Source organism: Symphalangus syndactylus, chromosome 16 (genome assembly GCF_028878055.3).
Source record: "Symphalangus syndactylus isolate Jambi chromosome 16, NHGRI_mSymSyn1-v2.1_pri, whole genome shotgun sequence".
Taxonomy (NCBI): Eukaryota; Metazoa; Chordata; class Mammalia; order Primates; family Hylobatidae; genus Symphalangus; species Symphalangus syndactylus.
The window spans coordinates 18,951,550-18,964,622 of record NC_072438.2 but is presented as its reverse complement, the minus strand read 5'-3'; the positions used below and the strand labels follow the sequence as shown (position 1 = coordinate 18,964,622).

General features: G+C 42.1%; 1 long non-coding RNA gene across 2 annotated transcripts in view; it reads right to left on the bottom strand.

Annotated features, from left to right (window-relative positions):
• LOC129464747 (uncharacterized) overlaps positions 1 to 13,073 on the bottom strand; it is a 98,550-nt gene that overhangs the window by 66,348 nt on the left and 19,129 nt on the right. For both annotated transcript variants that reach the window (XR_008651714.2, XR_010116387.1), the window contains one exon: positions 8,395 to 8,501. This is a non-coding gene — a long non-coding RNA (uncharacterized lncRNA). The remainder of the gene's footprint in view (positions 1 to 8,394; positions 8,502 to 13,073) is intronic.

The following is a 13,073-nucleotide window of genomic DNA, read 5'->3' as shown; positions in this document are numbered from 1 at the left end:
CTTAGAGGGATCATCAAGTTTTAGTGTCAGTTCCTCAATATTTACATTTGGAAACTGTTTTCTCAGGTGATCAGTTTCAAGAAGACTGGAATTTTCTAACCAAACAAATGAGGGATTGGTAAAATAGTGGTGTTGTTTACATATTTATTGACACCTACATGGGCTGAGGATTCTGGTAGGTGTAGATATACAGTGTAATTCACAGGTGTAGTCTTTGGGTTCAAAAAGCTTCAGGATCAGACAGGATACAGACAACTAGATAGAAGTCAGCAATGCAATACGATGCATACACCATTGCTTAGAGACAAGCTGCAGAGAGCTGTGAGGAGTTCATTTCTGCCGGAGCCTAAGGTACACATGCAAAGAACAAAATGAAACTGGAAAAGTTGAAGATCTTAAAATTTCTAAAACATGTAAAGAGTTTGAATACGTTGGCACAGTCAGGTCTTCATTTTTGAAAGGTCTTTCTGATTATAGCACGGAGACCAGTGAAGACCGACGCGAAGGAGGGAGAGAGCGGTCCAGGTGTTATGATGGTGCTCCAGCTTAGCAATTATTCCAGCAGCAGAGACAGGGAGACGTGGACAAGTAATTACAAAATAGAATTAATGAGACAACGGAACGTTTTCTTATCTGTGGAGACGGAGGAGGAGAGAAGTGTCAGACACTAACCAAGTTTGAGACTGAAATACATGAAAGGAACTTTGTAAAAATCAGTAAAATAAATAAAACAAAAGAGGGGCTGACCCTTTGGGGTTTTCCCTTCCAAGTTACTGGTACTCTTCAGTTCATTGATCATTCATTCACACATCCATTCAATAGTTATTTTTAAGAACATATTACGTTTTGGAAAACAGGAGGGAAACAAGCTTTTGCCTTCCTAGAACTTACATTCTAGTGGGAAGGCATATGAAAAGAACAAATTAAAAACAAAATATTATATTAAAGAGGTTTAAATACCGTGAAGAAAACATACACATGGCAAGAGTGACGGTATGGTGGGCTGGGAGCCGCATTCGGTAAGGACGCTTTTGTGGGGCTATCATGGAGTAGAGCTCTGCTTTTCCTGAAACCAAGAGCCCTGGGCAGCTGGGTGTGTAAGCTTAGTGGGAGCAGAGACAAAGGAGGGTGGGAATGGATGGTTTGCTGTAGTCCTGAAGACCCAGAATAAACCATCTTTATCCTTTCACTGGAACCTCCTTCCCTCAAGACCAGAATTCTCCTCTTCCCTTCTCCAGACCTTCCCTTTTTTTGAGTGCTGGATGCACAAGACAGAGGGGTTATTTGCAGGGCACACTTTGGCCAGGGTTCAGTGGAGCTCACCCTCATCCATCCTCACACAAAATAACAGTCCCACATATTGAGACTTTACTACATGACAGGTCTTGGGGAAGGCTTCATGTCTGCTAGCTCTTTACATCTTCAAACCTATCCAAGGAAGTTGATTTTGAACAAGTTATTTCAACTTCTGGAGCTCCAAATTTTTTGTGTGCAATACAGGCATAGAGATGGCAAATAGGAAGTAGACCAGCAAGGGACTGAAGGTAGGCTTTTCTGATTCAAAAATCTGTTGTTCAATGGATAAGAGCCAACATTTCAGGCTGGAGTGTACAAATAATTATATTTAGCCCTCTGAGATTTTTTTTTTAACTTCTTAAAAGGGCTTATAGAATGAGCCCTTTCCCCTCCCACAGTGCCAGGCAAATACCAGATGAACATTCCAACTGAGTTCCAATGTAATCTCCTCTCCAGGCCTTGCTGGACCTCTATAGGATAAAGGTCTTTCATCTACATCTTTAAGCATCTTGTCCACGTCGGTACCATAGCAGTCATCTGGGAAGGCAACGGGCACAACCCTGTTCACCTCTGTGTCCCCAGCTCCTAGCAAATGGCTGGAAACAATGGGCTCACTGAGTTGGTTCAACGAAAAAATGGGTTACATCAAAGCTCTGCCCGCCTGAGATTGCCCCTACTCTCCCTGGTGACTTGCCTATTTCTCCCCTTTATTCAGTGAATCTTTGGAGCACATCCATGGCTGGCTAATCATTTTCCCTGTCGGAGTGGTAATACACATTTGTTTTCGCACTCAGAGCATGACTTTATTTCTGAACTCAAGAAGCATCTATATCCACCTGTGTATGGCTATCTGCAAACTTACTGTCATCCCAATCTGAAATGCATAGAAACTAAAATTAATGTATGTATCTATCTATCTTGCACCAGAGGCCCTCACAGCATCTGGGAGTCTTTTTAATCTTTCTTCTTTGAGTACACAAATTTGAGACTTGATCTAACACTTTATGTTTTTAAAAAATCAGCTTTTATCCTGTGTTGTTTTTTTCTGATTGAAGAAAAAGAAAACTATTTGAAGATCAAGCATCTCTGTCTGCTCTGCAGAACAAATACAGTGACTTTTTGTGTTGTTGTTGGCTCCAGATTGTGGGCCTCTCTTTCATCTTGTGATAAATCTAGAGTTTTATGTTCTCTCTTTAATGGATGAAGTGAGAGAATCTTACAGAGGATCCCCATGGGGATCTGGAGGAGGCCATACTGCATAGAGAGACTTAAAACTGTGTGTTTGGAAGGAGAAGGAGAGGAAAGCAAGGTCACACTTTTCCATTCTTCGTGTGTGTGCTGGCCATTGCTAGGCTAAATGATATCTGATTAACCCACTCAACAACCCTGCCTGGAAAGTATGTATAATCTTAGTTTAACCCTACAGTAACTGAGGCTGAGTAGGTTTAGGTAAGAAGTCTACAGCCACAGAGAAGGCATATAAGGCGAGGGTTTTATTAGGCACCCGTTAGACACTGCTTCTAATCCTTTTTCATTTCTGCAACTGCCTCAGTTACCAGTTCTGCATCTACACAGACCAGCTTCAAAGTGGTGCAGACTGATGGCACCTCTATTAGGCCTAAACTGGGTAGTTTCTCCTCTATCCCAGGCATCTCTGTAGTCTAGGGGTGCCCTGCCTGTGTGACCTGGCCATGAGGCTGTGGGTAACTTTGATGAAGGTGTGTGGAGCTGGCCCTCAAAAGGGTTGCTGCTTTCTTTCCCAGGAACGTGGTCCTAAGGTTCACTCCATGTGACTTCTCAGATTGTGATACAGGATTGGGCAACCAGTTCCCATGCCAGTGGTCAGCATCCCATGAGCATCTTCTACTGGCTCCTCCTTCCTTCTCTGTTCACTCTTGTCTATCTTGTCTGCTCCCTCAGACCACATATCCCAGTAATGCCCTCACATTTTGTGAGTTTTATCTCAGGCTTAGCCTTCTAGGAAACCCAGGCTGAAACAGAACTCAAACCCAAGCTCAGAATCCATGTTCTTTTTAATTGTCTAGTATTTCCCAAGCTTGGTCATCCTTTTTGTCCCTGGGGAGATTTAAATAATACAGATGTCTGCACCTTCCTCTAGACCTAGTAATTCACATCGTCAAAGGAGTGCTAAAAATATATGCTTTTTTTCATTTGGTTTTACTGTGTTTTGCTTTATTGCCCCATAAACTCCGGAGATGATTCCTACACAGAATCAAGTCTCCTCATCCAGACTTTAATGGGTTCAGGCAAGGTCTAAGTCTAGGTCCCTTTCTCTTTGCTATACTCTGAATATCTAGCACACTCTGGGATCATAGCAGACACACAAGTAAAAATGCCTTGCCCTTTGCCTCCAAGTCTTAAAAAAATGTTGTCGATATGAATTTAACTTAATGATGTCTTCATAAAAGAATACAAAATCTTACTTCCATTGGAGAACAGCTTTCTTAGAAAAGTCAGAGAGTCCATCCTCCAAAATCTTGGTCCCTGGATCTGAATTACTTACCAGAATGCTAATCATTACCTCAGGCTTAATTCTCTCCCCAAAGTTAGGAGCCCCATGAGAGGAGACCCAAGGATGGGAAGTGTAAGACACTATATATTAATTGACTTCTTTGGTGGCATAAAAGCATCATAAGTTTTTAATTCCCAAGCTCATAAAGATCATGAGCTTGGAAATTAAAAACATATGCTTTAATGTCAAATCCATCACATAGAAACATTTCTGGGTTTTAGTTTTCTCAGTTGTCAAATGAGAATGGAAACATTACGTTGTTAGTGTAAGAATAAAATGAGTTAATCTTCAAAATTCCATTATAAGCCATAATCTGATCTACATATGTAAGGATTTTGCAAAAGAACTGAGAGTCTGTAAAACAGGTAACACATCTACATGGCCAAGTTATTTTGCTCTTCCAGAAATCTTGGAAAGTGCAATTGACATTTTTCTACCATTATGTTGCTTAATCTGGGACAGAAGCAACCTTAGTGTTTTTACTCACTTTTTTTTTTTAAACTTTGAAAGTTAAGACCCGCCACAGTTTTTCGTCTGACTACTGTGCTATCTCATGGGGGGAATGATTAGAGTATGTGCCAGGAACTCTTGTAGGCCATTCTGTCATCACCTTCAGAAACATTTAAAAATGGTCTTCTGTGTGCTTTCCTTAAAATGGTTGCAATTTTGTTGAAAGCAGCATGATCTTGAAAATGAAAATTATTTACTTAACCTTGACCATACAATGATTTGTATGTCAGGAAATGGTGGCTCTGCAGACAATCTGTAGTTGTACATTTTTATGGACAAATTGTTAGTTGGTCATCTCTAGTAGGTATAGTAACATAAGTCCCTAGGCAGGTTGTTTTTCTTCCTTTCTCTAATACACAAATTGCCAATAGCTTTAGCATTTTGATTCAGAAAAATACCTGTGAATTTCTTGGATCAATAAAATCATAAAATTTAGGCAGGGGAGTTTGATTTATCATAATTCAATTCAATCAGCATTTACTGAACAACTTTCCTGTGCCAAATTCTGGGACACAATTGCTGAAAAAAATAACTGGTATAACCTTACATGTGTATAACAGTTTAAAACCCTTTAGTTGCCTTCAAATACATCACCCAACTTAACCCTGACAACTGTTTTGAGAGTTAAACAATTGAAGTGTTATGCATGTTGTATAGATAGAAAAATTGATGTTTAGGGCAGGGGGAATTAAAATGAGTGGATCAAGTATGATATCTCAAATGCTGTACTAGGCACTAACATGCTTAATTGTCTCAACAAACCTCTAGTGTAATTATTTTTGCTATTCCCATTTTATTGAAGAGAAAATTAAGTCTCAGTGAGATTCAAGTATTTGCCCAAGGTCACACAATTAGAATAATCCCAGGCTATCTGACTCCAATTGCCAGTGACTTTTTATGCCAATGGAAGTCATCAAAATGATGTATTAAAAGTGAAACAAAGAAAGCCACAAAACTCATTCATATGCTACTCAGAAGCCGAGCTGCTTCTGAAACAAACACGCTTAGAGTCCTGCCCCAACACTGGTCCCTCCCATTGTGGGGATGTGATTGTCAGTTCTTCTGCTGTATTCTTTGGCATATTAAAACCTAGCTCATTTACATCACTAGAATCTGGCAGGGGTTCATTCATCACTCAATATCAATTCCATCCTCTCTCTAAAGAGCACAGAATCATTTTTAATATAAAAATATTGTATAATTCATAGTCATTGCAAGGAGGTGTCATTCTTTGCAGAACAATCTGTCTCTGCTTATGCTGTAAGGGCTGAGAGGTGATGTCAAGGTCAAAAGACTTGGTGGTTGCTGTCCATGGACAAGCCACTTAACCTCTCTGAGTTCCAGTTTCCCCTGCAGTACACCGAAGTTACAGGACATCAAGCTGATACCTCAGAAAGATTATTTTGCCTCTTGGAGCTACAGTCCCATGTCTGCAAAATGGGGGAGGGGAGAAAGTGACCAAACTGGGTCACCCTGAAATCTCACCCAACAGTAAAAGTGGAAAGAGTGCTGATGGAGAAATGGAGCAAGTTGTTATACGGAGATGGGGACACTCAAAAATTTATGCCAGCTCACTTAATAATTTGATCTAGCAATGTTTATTCATACCAGCTGTCTTGGGCAAGTACAAGATCTAAGGCTGAGGCTGCAAGTGTGTTCCAGGAATTGTGTGTAGCTCTAGATGACAGGGACATGCCAGGTTCCATCCTGATCATGACACTGTATTCATTTGCTAGAGCTGGCATCGCAAAGTGCCTCAAAATGAGTGGCTCAGACAACGGCAATTTATTTCCTCACAGTTCTGGAGAATAGAAGTCTGAGGTCAAGGTGCTGGTGAGTTGTTTTCTTCTGAGGGCTTGTAGGTGGCTCTCTTCTCCCTCTGTTGCACCTGGTCTCTTTGTGAATCTATACCCCAATCATCTCTTCTTCTGAGGACCCCAGTCTTTGGATTAGAGCCCAAGCTAGTGACCTCATTTAACATGAATCACCTCTTTAAAGACCCTATCTCTAAACAGTCACATTCTGAGGTATTAGAAGGACTTCAACATGAATATTTGGAGGTCACAGTTTAGCCCATAACAGTGGTGTGACTTCAGAGGAGGAACTTACTGAGTCTTCATTTCCTCGTCTGTAAAATGGCAATTACGATTCTCAGATTAAAGTTGTGTCATCAATTTTAGTAAAGATGTACTTTTATTATTTTTTTTTTTTATTATACTTTAGGGTTTTAGGGTACATGTGCACAATGTGCAGGTTTGTTACATATGTATCCATGTGCCATGTTGATTTCCTGCACCCATTAACTCGTCATTTAGCATTAGGTGTATCTCCTAATGCTGTCCCTCCCCCCTCCCCCCACCCCACAACAGTCCCCGGAGCGTGATGTTCCCCTTCCTGTGTCCATGAGTTCTCATTGTTCAATTCCCACCTATGAGTGAGAACATGCGGTGTTTGGTTTTTTGTCCTTGCGATAGTTTACTGAGAATGATGTTTTCCAGTTTCATCCATGTCCCTACAAAGGACACGAACTCATCACTTTTTATGGCTGCATAGTATTCCATGGTGTATATGTGCCACATTTTCTTAATCCAGTCTATTGTTGTTGGACATTTGGGTTGGTTCCAACTCTTTGCTATTGTGAATAGTGCCGCAATAAACATACGTGTGCATGTGTCTTTATAGCAGCATGATTTATAGTCCTTTGGGTATACACCCAGTAATGGGATGGCTGGGTCAAATGGTATTTCTAGTTCTAGATCCCTGAGGAATCGCCACACTGACTTCCACAATGGTTGAACTAGTTTACAGTCCCACCAACAGTGTAAAAGTGTTCCTATTTCTCCACATCCTTTCCAGCACCTGTTGTTTCCTGATTTTTTAATGATGGCCATTCTAACTGGTGTGAGATGGTATCTCACTGTGGTTTTGATTTGCATTTCTCTGATGGCCAGTGATGAGGAGCATTTCTTCATGTGTTTTTTGGCTGCATAAATGTCTTCTTTTGAGAAGTGTCTGTTCATGTCCTCTGCCCACTTTTTGATGGGGTTGTTTGTTTTTTTCTTGTAAATTTGTTTGAGTTCATTGTAGATTCTGGATATTAGCCCTTTTTCAGATGAGTAGGTTGCAAAAATTTTCTCCCATTGTGTAGGAATCCAACTTACAAGGGATGTGAAGGACCTCTTCAAGGAGAACTACAAACCACTGCTCAATGAAATAAAAGAGGATACAAACAAATGGAAGAACATTCCATGCTCATGGGTTGGAAGAATCAATATTGTGAAAATGGCCATACTGCCCAAGGTAATTTATAGATTCAATGCCATCCCCATCAAGCTACCAATGACTTTCTTCACAGAATTGGAAAAAACTACTTTGAAGTTCATATGGAACCAAAAAAGAGCCCGCATCGCCAAGTCAATCCTAAGCCAAAAGAACAAAGCTGGAGGCATCACACTACCTGACTTTAAACTATACTACAAGGCTACAGTAACCAAAACAGCATGGTACTGGTACCACAACAGAGACATAGATCAATGGAACAGAACAGAGCCCTCAGAAATGATGCCGCATAGCTACAACTATCTGATCTTTGACAAACCTGACAAAAACAAGAAATGGGGAAAGGATTCCCTATTTAATAAATGGTGCTGGGAAAACTGGCTAGCCATATGTAGAAAGCTGCAACTGGATCCCTTCCTTACACCTTATACAAAAATTAATTCAAGATGGATTAAAGACTTATATGTTAGACCTAAAACCATTAAAATCCTACAAGAAAACCTAGGCAATACCATTCAGGACATAGGCGTGGGCAAGGACTTCATGTCTAAAACACCAAAAGCAATGGCAACAAAAGCCAAAATCGACAAATGGGATCTCATTAAACTAAAGAGCTTCTGCACAGCAAAAGAAACTATCATCAGAGTGAAAAGATGTACTTTTAAAAGCTAAATACAATAGATACGATAAAAATGACTTCTTTCTATGACTCGGGGTGGGCTGACAGAACCATGCCCAAGCTCAGTGGATTTCCATATTATATGCTTATCTCTCACTCATTTTCCAGGGCAGATGGCTCTCCTCCAAGCAGTGATTCAGGAATCCAGCCTCCTTCTGCATCTTGTGATAACCTAATCTTCAAGAAGTAGCCTCCAGGATTGCCCTAGGAGGAGAAGGAAGCATGAGAATGCCAGAAAGACCCTCACACGCTCGCTTTCCATTGGCCCAAACTAGCTGTGTGGCCTGCCTTGGGGCATGGTGTCCTGAAAAGGAAGTCCTTGGGTGGGAGTTCTCTTCCCAGCAACAATTCTGCATCGTGAAACAGGAGAACAGGTATTTGGAGCAGGTAGTCATGTACATCAGTCAGGGCCCTCAAAGGTAATGACAGACAGCAGGCACGCCCAAACTGGGGATGCACAGAGCCTTTAAGAAAGGAAGAATTTGCAAAAGGTTGGGCAGGTTTTGAGAAAAGCACACAAGGACATGGGTGGCGTGGAGGGACCTCGCCATTCTTAGGCTTGAATGAGCCAGGGGAAGGGTCGATCTCAGGACCCAGGGGAAAGGAAGGGCTGTCTAACAGGAAGAGTAAGAAGTCCCTGGTTAACACCCTCAGCCATCATGACCATGCAGAAGGAAGTCAAGTGAGACCCCCACCGTTGTCCTTGGCCCCATCCAGCCTCACGCCTCCTGTCAACTGGGTCCCCCTCAGAAGCCAGAAGCAAAAGGCTCATTGAGACCACATGTGCTGGGTCGCCTTAGGCTTCTGGGCAGAGGGTGGAGAGTGGACTGAAGGGCAGATAGGAGAAATGCTGTGCAGCACATATGTTATTGTCTGAAACAGAAACAAAAACGACACTGGCAGTTCTGGAGGGTCTCCTGGGGCAACTCTGTTACTGCTTTTAACTCCCTACATACACTCTCCTTTCTAGGAGAAACAGCAGGCAGGCAGGTGAGCAGAAGTGCTGGAGAGTGTGTCCTGCCATTGTGGAGCTGGCTTGAAATAGGTGTTGACTGGCTGAGGGGATGCAAGTATTAAGGGGCTTCTTGGTGTTTCCTCATTTCCCACAAAACCGAACCTCCTCCTCAGGTCCCACCTGGTTCCACTCACCCTCCAGCATCAGAAAGACTCCCCCCAAAATCAGAAATTTCAACTCCAATTTAGAGAAGGGAAGGCAAATGATGCACTCCCAAGGTTTCCTATACCAAGAGCCATGAGGGTCCCACAGAATTTGTGTTAATACAAATTGCATGCTTCTAAATGCGATGTATTAGGCCCACTCCCCAACATTTATTATGTGAATCTTCTCTTTCCCCTCACACTTTTTCCAAATAAGGAGACAAAGGATGCGAGAAGCTAAATAGCTCATTCTGAGGTTTCTGAGCTGGTTAGTGGCAGAGCTGGAATTCTAATGCAAAGGTCTTGCTTTATTTTCTGCACCTCCCCACCCCCCAAAACACACACACACTCCAACACTCACACTCCCTCACACACTCACACGTTGTGATCTCCGGCTGTCCAAGAATTATAATTTCTTTCTAATTTTTATCTAAGTCACCACCACCTAATAATAGAGCAGTTTCCACCATAGTTCCTGACATATAAGAAGTGTTTAAAAATATAATCTCCTTCCCTTCATTCCCTCTATGTCCAGACTCTCTCAAACACACACACTCACACACACATGCACACACACAATGCACACATACACACACATACATGCACTCACATATGCATACACACACATGCACATACACGCATACACGCACTCACACATGCATACACATGCACATTCACACACATGCACACACACATACACAATCGCACACACACACACAGCAGTCTTGAGCTGTACAAGAATCATATTGACTTCCTGCTTCCCCCCAAAGTGACATCCGTCTGACACCACAGCAAGGGAGGGGAAAGACTCTGGCACTGCCTCCCCTCTGCTCCAAGGTAAGAAGTGAAATGGACCCTCTGTGGACCAGGCTCTCTTTCCAGGCCACACCGCACCTGCCTCACTGGATGCTCTTGATGTTGTCAATGCATTCTCCATCCTGTGAGGTGGCAAGGTCTGGAATGAAGGAGTCCATAATCCCCATTTCTGAGAATGAATCTTGTGATTTTGTTGGGTTAATTCCCATGTGTTAGGATCCCTAGTCCAGCCTATTAACCAGGACTAATTAATAGTTATCTGTCTGGACATATCCACCAACTCTGTGGAACTGCAGAGGGCAAACCCATGTCTTCACACCCATGGAACTCTTGCTTGGAAAGCCCGTGATCAAGGTCCAGGCACCTTTAGGATGCAACAGAGCAGGGCTTGCTCTTGCTTTCTCTTCCTCTCTCTTTCCCTGCCTTTCCCATGCCCCCTACTTTCATCAAGGAATCAAAAAGAAGGTAAAAGAATATTTAGGTGAAGAAGAAATCAACACAATGTAATTGGCTGCCATTTCTGAGGATGCTGCGGTTCATGTCATGTGGAATGTTATTGGGGTTTCCATCTAAAGCAAACCCCGTTGGGTTGCTCTCAGTCAGGTGATTCACCGTGTTCATCTCAAAGGTGATGAAACTACAGGTCAGAAAACTTCAGTGACCTGTTCAAGAGCCCACAACAGGAATACCAGGAATACATTGCAGGTCTCCAGGTTGACATGAAGTTTTTCTCTCTAACTCGGCTTCTATTTGCGTGGCACAGTGACAGTGCAGTAAATGGATCAGCCCCCAGTAAGGAAGGAATGGAGGAAGCCCAACTCTTTAAAGGGCACAGATAGGCACCACAACAAAAAATCTGCTCCTTTAAAATCCAGATTGTCATTCCTTTGGATGAGGAATTGGCCTAACAAAAATGTATGTGGACATTTTTGCTGCTATTGCAGGGAAAAGAAATTATAATAATTAAAGTGTCATGGATCAAATCTGACAGCAATGATGACAAGAGTTACTTTTAGCTACAAATGAAGAACACATGTAATTAGAAGTAAAGTGAGATCGATAAAGGTTATACAAACCCCAGCTGGAAAAAAGACTCTGGTATTAAAAAAGCAATTAGTAAATGAGCAAGCACATTAATAAGGCAAATATTTATTTTTAGCAGATCCTGGAATCAGTATGCTTCAAAATCAAAAGGATCTACAGTTGATGATGAAATAAAACTGTGGGCAAACATCTCCAGGGAGGCAGCAGATTTCTTCAACTGGTTTCCAAAATATGGATATAATGGCATATAAATGGACCCACTTTTGAATAAAAATGTAACAATTATGATGGCATTGTCAATAATAATAATAATGTAGGTATATGTTTCATTGTAAAGCACTTTCACAAAAGCAGCCGGTTCCAGTTAATTTTTTTTTAATGTGCTTCCATTCTTCCTTCATTCTTCCCTACCTTTCTTACTGGTCATGTTACTGGCACTTTTCGGGGGGAGGGGCGGGTAGAGGCAGGGTCTCACTCTGATGCCCAGGCTGGAATGCAGTGGCGCAATCTCAGCTCACTGCAACCTTCGCTTCTCGGGTTCAAGCTATTTTCCTGCCTCAGCCTCCAAATAGCTGGGATTACAGGCACACACCACCACACTCGGCTAATTTTTTTGTATTTATAGTAGAGGAGGAGTTTTGTCCTGTTGGCCAGACTGGTCTTGAACTCCTGACCTCAAGTTATCCACATGCCTTGGCTTCCCAAAGTGCTGGAATTAACAGGTATGAGCCACTGCACCTGGTCATTATTTGCACTTTATGCCGACCTCTCTTGATAAACAGGACAGACAGGGTTCTTACCTTCATAAAGCAAACATTCTGATGTGTGTGTGGGGGGGGTTAGAATTTAAACAAATAATTACTTAAGCAAGATTTTTTGTTTTAAATTATGACAAGCAAAGAAGTGTTCAAATGATAGACACTAAGGCCAGGCGTGCTGGCTCATGCCGGTAATCCCAGCACTTTGGGAGGCCAAGGTGGGTGGATCACGAGGTCAGGAGTTCAAGACCAGCCTGGCAAAGATGTCTCCAGTCTCTACCAAAAATGCAAAAATTAGCCAGGCGTGGTGGCAGGTGCCTATAATCCCAGGTGCTCGGGAGGCTGAGGCAGACAATTGCTTGAACCGGGGAGGCGGAGGTTGTGGTAAGCCAAGATCACGCTGCTGCACTCCAGCCTGGGTAACACAGTGAGACTCTGTCTCAAAAAAAAAAAAAAAAAAAAAGAAAGAAAGAAAGAAAAGAAAAGAAATGATAGACACTAAAGAGACACTAAAGAGTCACGGTCAACTGTGAAGGCACCCAGGAAGGGCCTTTCAAATAAGATCACATTCAACCTCACAACCAGCCACGGAAAGATCATGGGGGTATCTATATCCTTTGGCTGCTGTAACAAAGTATCACAAGCTGGGAGCTTAAGCAATAGAAATGTAGTGTTTCACAATTGTGGAGATTAGATCGGAGATTAAGGTGTAGATGGTTCTCTTCTCCTGAGGTCCTCATATTGTCCTCTTTCTGTGAATTTCTCTCTCTGAGTCCAAATTTTCTCTTTATGTAAAGAATGTGGACATGTAAGATTAGAGTCCACTCTAAAGACCTCATCTGAGTTTGATCATCTGTAAAGACTCTAATTCCAAATAAAGTCGCATTCACAGGTACAGGGGGTTAGGACTTCAGTGTCTTTTGGTAGGACATTATTTAATCCATAACAATGAGTCACACGTATTATGAAGCAAAGGAACACAAAGAGCCAAGGCCCCAAG